This window comes from Grammomys surdaster, unplaced genomic scaffold (assembly GCF_004785775.1).
Source record: "Grammomys surdaster isolate TR1022 unplaced genomic scaffold, NIH_TR_1.0 1036, whole genome shotgun sequence".
Lineage (NCBI taxonomy): Eukaryota > Metazoa > Chordata > Mammalia > Rodentia > Muridae > Grammomys > Grammomys surdaster.
This window is the reverse complement of record NW_021605455.1, coordinates 3,355,756-3,365,065: the sequence shown is the minus strand read 5'-3', so window position 1 is coordinate 3,365,065 and position 9,310 is coordinate 3,355,756. Positions and strand designations below refer to the sequence as shown.

At 38.0% G+C, this 9,310-nt stretch overlaps 1 protein-coding gene across 1 annotated transcript in view; it reads left to right on the top strand.

Annotated features, from left to right (window-relative positions):
- Positions 1-2,094: 2,094 nt before the first annotated feature.
- The window catches only part of Slc14a2 (solute carrier family 14 member 2), a 420,436-nt gene continuing 413,220 nt past the window's right edge, over positions 2,095-9,310 (top strand). Inside the window, exon 1 of the mRNA XM_028783201.1 lies at positions 2,095-2,335. The gene's annotated coding sequence lies outside the window, so the exon portion shown is untranslated. The remainder of the gene's footprint in view (positions 2,336-9,310) is intronic.

The following is a 9,310-nucleotide window of genomic DNA, read 5'->3' as shown; positions in this document are numbered from 1 at the left end:
TCATCTTACTGGGACCATGGGACTTCAGTCTCTGCCCATGCCTGTAGGTTTTCTTCTTTTTATTAATATTGAATTTTGATTATTTATTTTAAAGCATGAGGTTATTACAGTCTACTTTATTTGATTTTGAAGAGATATTAAATATGGACTCTTCCTCTACCATGAGGGCTCTCCATTTATCAGTCAAGAAAACTAAATCCCAGAAAACAGAACCATTTCTCCAAGGCACATCCCAATTAATATTAGTGTACACATGACAAAACAGTTCACTATTTAATCATTTCTTTATATCATTGTATACCTATGGATTTCCCCCAACTGACTTCATTTTGCTTGCCAAATTGTTCCAACTCTGGCAATGGGGAGATCTTGATATATCTTTGACATACCCATCTTATATTTGTGTGTGTGTGTGTATGTGTGTGTGTGTGTGTGTGTTTTAAACTGACTTTTCCTCTCTCTCTCTTTCTTCTCCTTCCCTTCCTTCCTTTCTCCCTCCCTCCCTTCTTTCCTTCCTTTCTGGAAGTGTGAAAGTTACTTGGAACATTATATACATGTCCCAGACCTCAAATCATTAATTTGTCTGAAGGGCCAAGATTTCTTTCAGTAAGTAGATTATTGACTAAGAGGAAATGTTGAATTAAATTCAACATAACTAGACATTATTTTTCTTATTCATCCTCACTTATAAAATATTTGGTGTTCTTTCTTCTGTCCGTTTCACAGGAATACTAAGAATAGATAAAAGGCTTCATGAAGTCATAGAATTCCTTTGAAAAGAGAAACCTTCAAAATGGACATGTCACCCCTAGAAAAAAGTGGGAAATACAGCCAGGATAATAAGGCCATCTTTCTTTGCTAGTTGAGACCACACAATTCTTTTAAAGATGAGTTTACTATTGAACTACCACCTGAGAAATTCTTAAATACAAGAACACAAGGTCAAATTAAACTGGCAATATACTAAATTTGTTTATTTCTCTCCCTTCTGTATATACTAAATTTAAGGAAATAGACTTATCTTTAATCAGAGCCAAGGGGAATACCACTGTGACTTTTAATAAGCTACCGTTGTTAGTTTAAACAAAGAAACTAAAATGTGTATTGTTACAATGTATCTTTCATACGTCCCAGTCTCCAAAGTCTTGCTTATTTACAAGTCTCCACAACAGTGTGGTTGCTATAGCTATAGCAAAAGCCCAAAGGACAGCTTATAGAACTATTGGAAAAACAATTCCATTTCCAAAGGTGAGGAGTGGGTACCGAGGTTTAAAGACAGTTGATCTTTAACATAAAGTCATAGCTGATATTAAGGTCTTCAAAATAGAGTCCAAGATTTCAGGTAAATCTAGGGAACAATTATGTGTTCAAAAGGAATAGTGAATGCTGAGTTTCCGTTTTCTTCCTGTACTCACAGCAAATTTGTGCAAGTTGATGTTGGGGAATAAAGATCTTTTTGAAATAATGATCATGAAGATGACATGAACATGGTAAAGCCAAGTGATATTCTAGGCTCCTGAGTATAAAGTGCTTCAGTTATAAAGTAACTATAGTTGGCAGCTTCACCCTAGTCCTCTCAAAAATAAAGGTGCCAGCTCCCACTGGGAGGTTTTCTTTGGCCTTTTGAAGATCTACCTTTATTATTTTTAATCGTGTGTGTGTGTGTGTGTGTGTGTGTGTGTGTGTTCAGTTTCTTTGGTTTTTTAAAACGTTTTCTCCCATCTGAAACCCATGATCAAGCATGCTCGTGTACTGACATTCAAGATCTCCAATGGAGTTTTCCACCGTGAATGGCCAGGTTATGAGTCCTCCTTATCTTCTATCAATTTGAAGACAAAAAATGTCTCATGAACATATGATTTGTAAAAATTTAACCTCTCAGTAATGTGTAAAGAGAAGTGGGGGGAGGAGGAAACAACGTGGTGGGAAGGGAGGTCAAGCAGAACGAGCATGCCCACGGGATGCACGGATATCCAATGGCTCAAACCAGAGAACTGGGATGGGTTGTCCGGCCACTCAGTAAGAAGCAAATCCTCCAATGAAAACACACTCTGGTCCTTACATATCACTTGACGACTGAAGGAGAACAAGATATTGATGAGATTAATACTTCAAAAGCAGGTCTTCCAGAATGGCAAACCCAGTGTAGTGCCGAGTAGCTGAAAAAGAAAAAAGACAGCCAGGACTGAAGACATCGGGACACCCACTTGCCTTCTAGGCTGGCTCTGTTTTCTGCCTTGAATACTCAAGGAAGACTGCGAGATCATATGTAAGGTGGTCTCTGCAACAGCATCAGCTCCACAAATTCATCACTGCAAAGTTCGGGAGGTGGGAGGTAAGGCTTAATCTTTTGTCTGACTTCATCTCCTCTCCATAACATTGGGACTTTCATCCCTTCTGTTTGTTGATGGGGTGAGTATTGGCTTCTAAATTTCCTTTTCTTTTCTGCCTCACCCTCCAAAGTAGAAATGCACCACAGTATGTATGTTTCATTTCTATATAATACTTTTTAGTTGAAACATTTGAAGACCTTATTCACCAATAATATAAATTCTATGCATGCCTTTTGAGAATGAGTCTTCATAGTATGAGATTATACAGCTGTTATTTCATAGTAAGTGACTCCTTAGTTTCTCTTCAAGACCCTTTTATTCTTAGTCCCATTCTAATTTATAGAGTTAAAATGGTCATTTAAAATGTAGCCTTGTACAAGAAGATGATCTAATTATTCAGCAACGTAATGAATTATAGAGTTTTCCCAGAGTATTTCACCTGAGAGAACGGGTATGTCAAATGTGATAGCATGAATTTTCCAGCAAGCCCGTGTAGATGCCAGAATATTGAGTGTTTAGTGCCATGATCTTAGAGTTATTTTACACAGCTCAAAGAGTGAATGTTGATAATTCATATTTCTTTCTGTAGTGCTAGAAATATGCATTGTACTGGAGAGGCTTTTATACACATAAAAATACACTAGGTATGATAATGGTTTATTTAATATTCATACAGATAATAAGCAAACTCACCTTTATTTGTGATTAGCCCAGAAAAAATAACTTTAAAATTTGAAGCAAACTCCCAAAGAATTTAAGTGAATTCCTGGAACATGGAAATATCAACTTCGTGTGTGTATGTGTGTGTGTGTGTGTGTGTGTGTGTGTATGGCAGAGGTCCCATAGGTATACAGAGGTCTATGTCAGGTGTGTTCCCTACTCACTCTTCTGGAGGAAGAATCAGCCAATGATCTCGGAGCTTGCTGACTTAGTAGACTGGCTAGTCAAGTGAGTCCCAGGCTCCTCCTGTCTCTGTCTTCCCTGCTGTTGGAAAACAGGCACAAGCCTGTGACCCTGGCATATTTTTTTATATGGTGGGGGAATCAAACTCTGACCCTTATTCTTGTGTGGTAAGCACTTTTCCAATTGAGCCATGATCCTAGCGTCAAATATCAACTTCTTGAGGCTTCTGATAGTCAAACAAGAGAACATTTTTAAACCTAACCATCCACCTGCTTGGAGATCTGTTCTTACTATGAAGCCTAATTGGATATCTGTGAAAAGATTCTTGTATATCTGATTGCATGTTCCATCTTCACTATGGATTGTTAAGTTGCTGCTCTACGCAGCTTTTTGTGTACTGTGAAACATCTGATTGATTTCACCAACAGTTGGAGTCAATTGTTCTGGTAACATTATATCCTGCTCTGTTTAAAGTAACTATAACTTTAGGCTTAAAGATAAGCAGAGTGACCATGTATTCTTATTTTGTCTTGTAAATAGCATTCCTAAGATTAAAACAGGTAATGTAAATTTATTATGGCTAAAAAGCTTAATGTCAAGTTTCATTAACAATAAAAGAAAAATAGTTTATAAATGATTGTCTTATATTTAGGCTAACTAATGTCAAGGGAAATTTTATTTAGGCAAGTAAGCCATGATTTGATTTTATTGAGTCAAGTTCAACCAATGAATTTTCATTACATTAAAACAGCTTCAAAAATTTAACCTCTGCTCCAGGTTTAAAATTATAATTTCTAGGGAAAGTACCTACCCAAATGACTTTCTGAAGATTAGCCTCGGCCTTATGCCTGTATCTACACTAACATTTCATCAAAAGACATTATGGAACCAGGGTGAACTTAGTATGTGAGAGTGTCTGAGGAGGCACATGCCTTAGGTACCTGCCCTCTTAGCCTTGCTCAAAACCCTAAGCAGGAAATATATGCAGTCACAATCATGGTCATGATTATGGTGTGAAACTAGCTCAGAGTATCCGTGTGGTGCTGGGCAGGGAACAGAGTGGAAAGGGATTCTCTCTGTATCTTAGCATCCAAGTTATAGTTATGACCTGGGCCATCCTCCAACAGCACCATCTGTCAGATAGTAAAGAGGATCAAAGATTAGCATCACCATCACTTTGCTGGAGGAGGATACCCTCACACCAGCTGGTTAAAGGAGATTGGGGTATGATTTTTACACGTATAGGTGTATGAACTTTGAGCCAGTGGCCACTAAGAGCTGGTTACACTGTTCTTTTTATCAATTATCTGACAGAGAGTCTTTAACGACTTCATGCTGTAAGTTGCAAAACATTTTATTAGAGTCAACTCTAAATTGTCTGTGGATAGAAGGAGTTAAAAGAGCTGGACATCCACATTTGTTGAACAGAGCAATATAATGAAGACCACTGGGGGTTAAACACTGAAGTAAGGAAAAGGTCATGACTGTTGTGGTGCTTATGAGCCCTTGATGAAAAAAATAGATTGGGTCGGTGCAATTCAAAGACATAACATCCAAGGCTTCACTGCTTGCATTGGGTATAAAATCCATCAGTCCAGACCCTATTCAGGGGGGTTAAAAAATCTCTTCAGTCTTTCTCGTGTAGGTATGTCATGATCCCATGGAAGACAGAATGCTTCAAAGGGCACAGGCTTGTAGAGAAGACACCTAGCTGGATCTATTCTGAAATATATTAGCTTTTAGTCAGGAAATAGAATGAATGTTTAACACAAGTAAATCTCTGCTACTTCCACAAAGAAAGCTTCTAGACACCTCCATTCAGTACAAGAGAGAATACTCAGGCAGTTCTGTGGTAAAGGAGGGTAAGAGGAAAATTCATGTGTCAGATCACTGGTCTTAATTGGAGTTCTGAGTTACACAGAAGGTTTTCATTAGAGTATGAGTTGACAACATGACTTGAAGAGAATGGTGAGTGGCAGTCCTCCCATGGACACAGAAGAGCAAAGCATGTGGTTTCATCTGTACCAGTGACATAGAGGTCTTTATCCTGAAATGAAGAAGACAGTTGTCTCAGTAGATGTAATGGGAGAGGGGTCAAATTCTAGGCCTTGTCTCAGAATATTCCCTGTATTATGGGTAGTTTGTGTCAACCACAGGAGGACATGTGTTTTTATGAAGACTGCACCATTAGAAATGTAGAAGGCTAGATCCCACTTATTCATATGAAATGTGGGTACATTTGATAAAGGAAGTGCTAAGAAAGTCCCTTCTGGAAAAGGTAGTGCATGCATATACACTACACTACACTCACACACACACGTACACATACATACACACATACACACACACACACAAAGAGAGAGAAAGAGCGAGAGAGAGAGAGAGAACAATATCTGATTTTAAAATGGACTTTGATCTACCAAGTCTAGCCTCAATCTGTAATACTTTATAAATTCTGTAACTGCAATACTTTTATTGAAGTTATAGAGGGGTCTACGAACATGTGTTGTTAATTGGTTATAGATAGAAATTAATTTACTATTTCCCAGGGGTTATCACTTACTTAGAATTTATACCTTTCAAAGAAAGATGAAATATTATATCTTAAATTAAAATAAAATAATTTAAGCTGTTGGGATCCCAGTTGGGAGAGCTCTGGGTAACAATATGTGCACACAAAAAACTAAGAACATCTAGAGCATATGCTGGTGTTTTGTCAGGTCAATGATCCATTAACTGAGGGCATTTGAAAAACAAGAGAACAGTATCCTTTGAAGCCATCCTTGCAATAAGAGTCTTTATATGAACTCAGAGAGTATTCTGATCCAATTGGGTGATTCTCATCACATAGGAAATCTATCACTCTCTGGACTGTGGAATACATGGGAAAAGGGCTTTGGTTCAAGAATGCAAAGTAGATAATACATTAACCCGGTGGTTTATTTTTGGACCTGATTGATAAATAACACATAATTAAATATATTCTACTGACAAATCTATCTCTGTGAGCAATGAAAAGACTTTTTAGGCATTTCAGGTTCAGATAGGGAAGAAGCAAAACTTGCCACCAAAGACTCGTGTTATATTTTCTGATTTGGCTGTTACGAATGTCTGGAAGAAGAAAGGAAGAAATAGAGAGATAAAGGAGGTATGAGGAAGGTAAGGGAGTTAGTAGCAGGGAGGAAGAAAGGGAGGAAGGGAAAACAGAAATGAAAATGAGAAAAGGGAAGAGAAGGTAAAAGAAAGCACAGAAAAATATAAAGGTGTGTGTGTGTGTGTGTGTGTGTGCATTCATGTGAGCTTGTGTTTAGGTGAAAGTCCAAGGTTAAAATCAACAGCTGAATCTGATATTTTATTCACAACATTTGAATATGCTGTTACCAGTAATTCAAGAATCAGCCTGCAAGCACAGAAAAGGATATTGTTTTGTTTCTTGTTTCTTGTTTGTTTGTTTTTTGAAAGGAGGAAACCATCAGTTGTCTGACTGGACTTAAGACCCACTTAATAAAATGAAACTCATGCCTGGTACTATAAACTTAACCCAGAACCCAGGCTGAAGAAGTCATGAGCCACAGAGGAGAGCTCATTAGTACCATCTTGCTAAATTAATATAATAGCCAACCACTTTCTAAATACTCATTCTTGTACCTAGAGAAAAGTACAGCTCTCATAACTCATCAAAGGAGCTTCCTTTTGCATCAGATGAAGGCTATTACAGAGAACCACAGCTGATCAAAATACACACAACAATAACTATGGAGTGTCTATCCTCTAGTGGGGTATAACTACCACTGTACTCAAGGTTCGATGAGCATCATAGAAGAGGTGGTCAAAAGATTCTAAGAACCAGAGGACCAAGAGAAGTGCTGCCAAGTTGAATCTTCTGGATATGCCAGGGATGTTATGCCCATGAACTCTGAACAGTGCAGTTGTTTATATGCGGCCTTCACAATGCCACACCAGTCAAAATCCCAACATGAAAGGGGTTGGAGTGCTCAAAAAGCCCCATCACCAAGTTGAAGCAGTATAGAAAGTCCATAGCTACTGAGAATGGAGAATCAGTTTTCTTTAGATGTAAGGCCTCTGACAGGTTGCCCATGTGCAAATGGTGAGCTCCAAATACCTCAAGGCACCACTATTCGGAAGTGTGTGTGTGTGTGTGTGTGTGTGTGTACATATATCTATGTGAACAAAAATTTGAGAGGGTGATGGAGAGACATTGGAGGAGTTAGGAGTTAGGGAAAGATTAGATATGTTGAAACATAATTTATTTGTGTATGAAATTCTAAAAAATAAATCAATGAGAATTTTATAAGGACATATTGTTCAACCTGTGAAATTGTAAGCAAAACAAAGTATAAAATTTATAGCAAGATTTTTGAGAAATTTCACTCATTACAAAATAATTTTATTAAACATTTTCATATAATATATTCTGATCAAAATTTCCCTTCCCCCAACTCCTCCCACTCAGATCCTTCAAATTGCCTAATCCCGCACTTTCTCTCTCTCTCTGCTTTTTCTCAGGCAAACAATTTTGAAAGGATAAATTTCTATATATTTAACTAATCAGCCAACCTCTTCAAAATTTATTAAAGTTACATTGAATCAAAGATTCTTATGAACCTGGTCATGGACAACCTAGGCTATAGTCCAGTTATGACCCAGAAGTGAATTGTCTTACTGTTCTACTTCAGGGATCAGATCAAAAGAGACTGTAGAAGAAGATCTAAGTTCATTCAAAAACAGTTCTTATTTAGTGGATGTCCTTTTGCTGCAGGAGTCATTAACGGCTGCCACACTCAGTATTCCTCATAGAATTTGCTGTAGCATTCTAAAAACATGGGAAACCCTCTGGAAATGAAGCAAAGCTAGGGTTTCTCCCTCTCCTCATTTTAACAGTTTCCATATCCATGTGATTAAGTGAGTAGGAACCAGCCAGGCAAGTGTGGATGGAGAAGCCCATTAGAGTTACAAGTCTTCTGTTTTGTTAATAACTAGCCCTGTGTCCTTAAATATTCATCTGTTGATTCTGTCGCAGGTTTTTAAGCTTAGGAAATTATGTAAGACTTTTTTTGCTGTTGTTGTTGTTATTGTTGAGATCTGGGGCTTTCTAAATGAGAGCACAGCTTTCTACCAAACTGTGGACAGGATAAAATAAAGCTTTCCCTACCTGGGCTAACAATCTAAAGGCAGCATTCCTTTGCAGAAAGCAAAGATGAGCTCTCTATGTCAAACCTACTGTGTAGTGGAAGTGACTTTGGAGTTGTGCATGTAACCTAATTGTAGGAAGGGGACTACAGAAAATGTTGTTCTCAGTCACCAGGGCTTGAGTCCTGGCTTTGCTATGTACTACTCATATGACTCTATCAACTTACTTTTCTGAGCTTCGTATTTATTGTCTGTAATATGGTGTCCACTCTGTAGCATTCTATTGAATATAAGGTGACTCAAAACATGGACATCTGTGCACATATAATGAGTTCTAAGTAAAGGGTAGTTTTATTACTCTACACTTCATTAGCATTTAAATCCCTAACATTCTCCAACACAAATGAAAAAAAATGAAAACTGAGGTTTTAAATAACACACAAGAAACTTACTTAGGAAAATTGTAAGTGAAATTTTACTTTTGAAAGCAACACAGAAGATTTTCACATTTTCTCCTCTGCCTTGGTTGCAACATGTGGTACCAGGTAATGCTCAGGGGTGGGGATGGGGGGGTCTTGAAAACACAAGAAAACACCTCTTTTTCTTGACTCTTCCGTGAAGGAACCTCTCTATCTTCCATTTGGTATTGGAGTTCTAGAGTTCATCGTTCTCACTTTTTAAAAGACAACTGTAAGCACGTTTCCTCGAGTTGCTTTCTGGGGCCCAAAGAACAACTAAATAAAACAATGCTCGCCCTCCTTTCCCTTTTCAAACCCATGATCTCTGCTGGGAGCTCGGTTCTCAGCATTTCTTCTCAACCTACAGAAATGCTGACCAATCTCAGGTGTGTGTGTGTGTGTGTGTGTGTGGGTGTGTGTGTGTGTGTGAGAGAGAGAGAGAGAGAGAGAGAGAGAGAGAGAGAG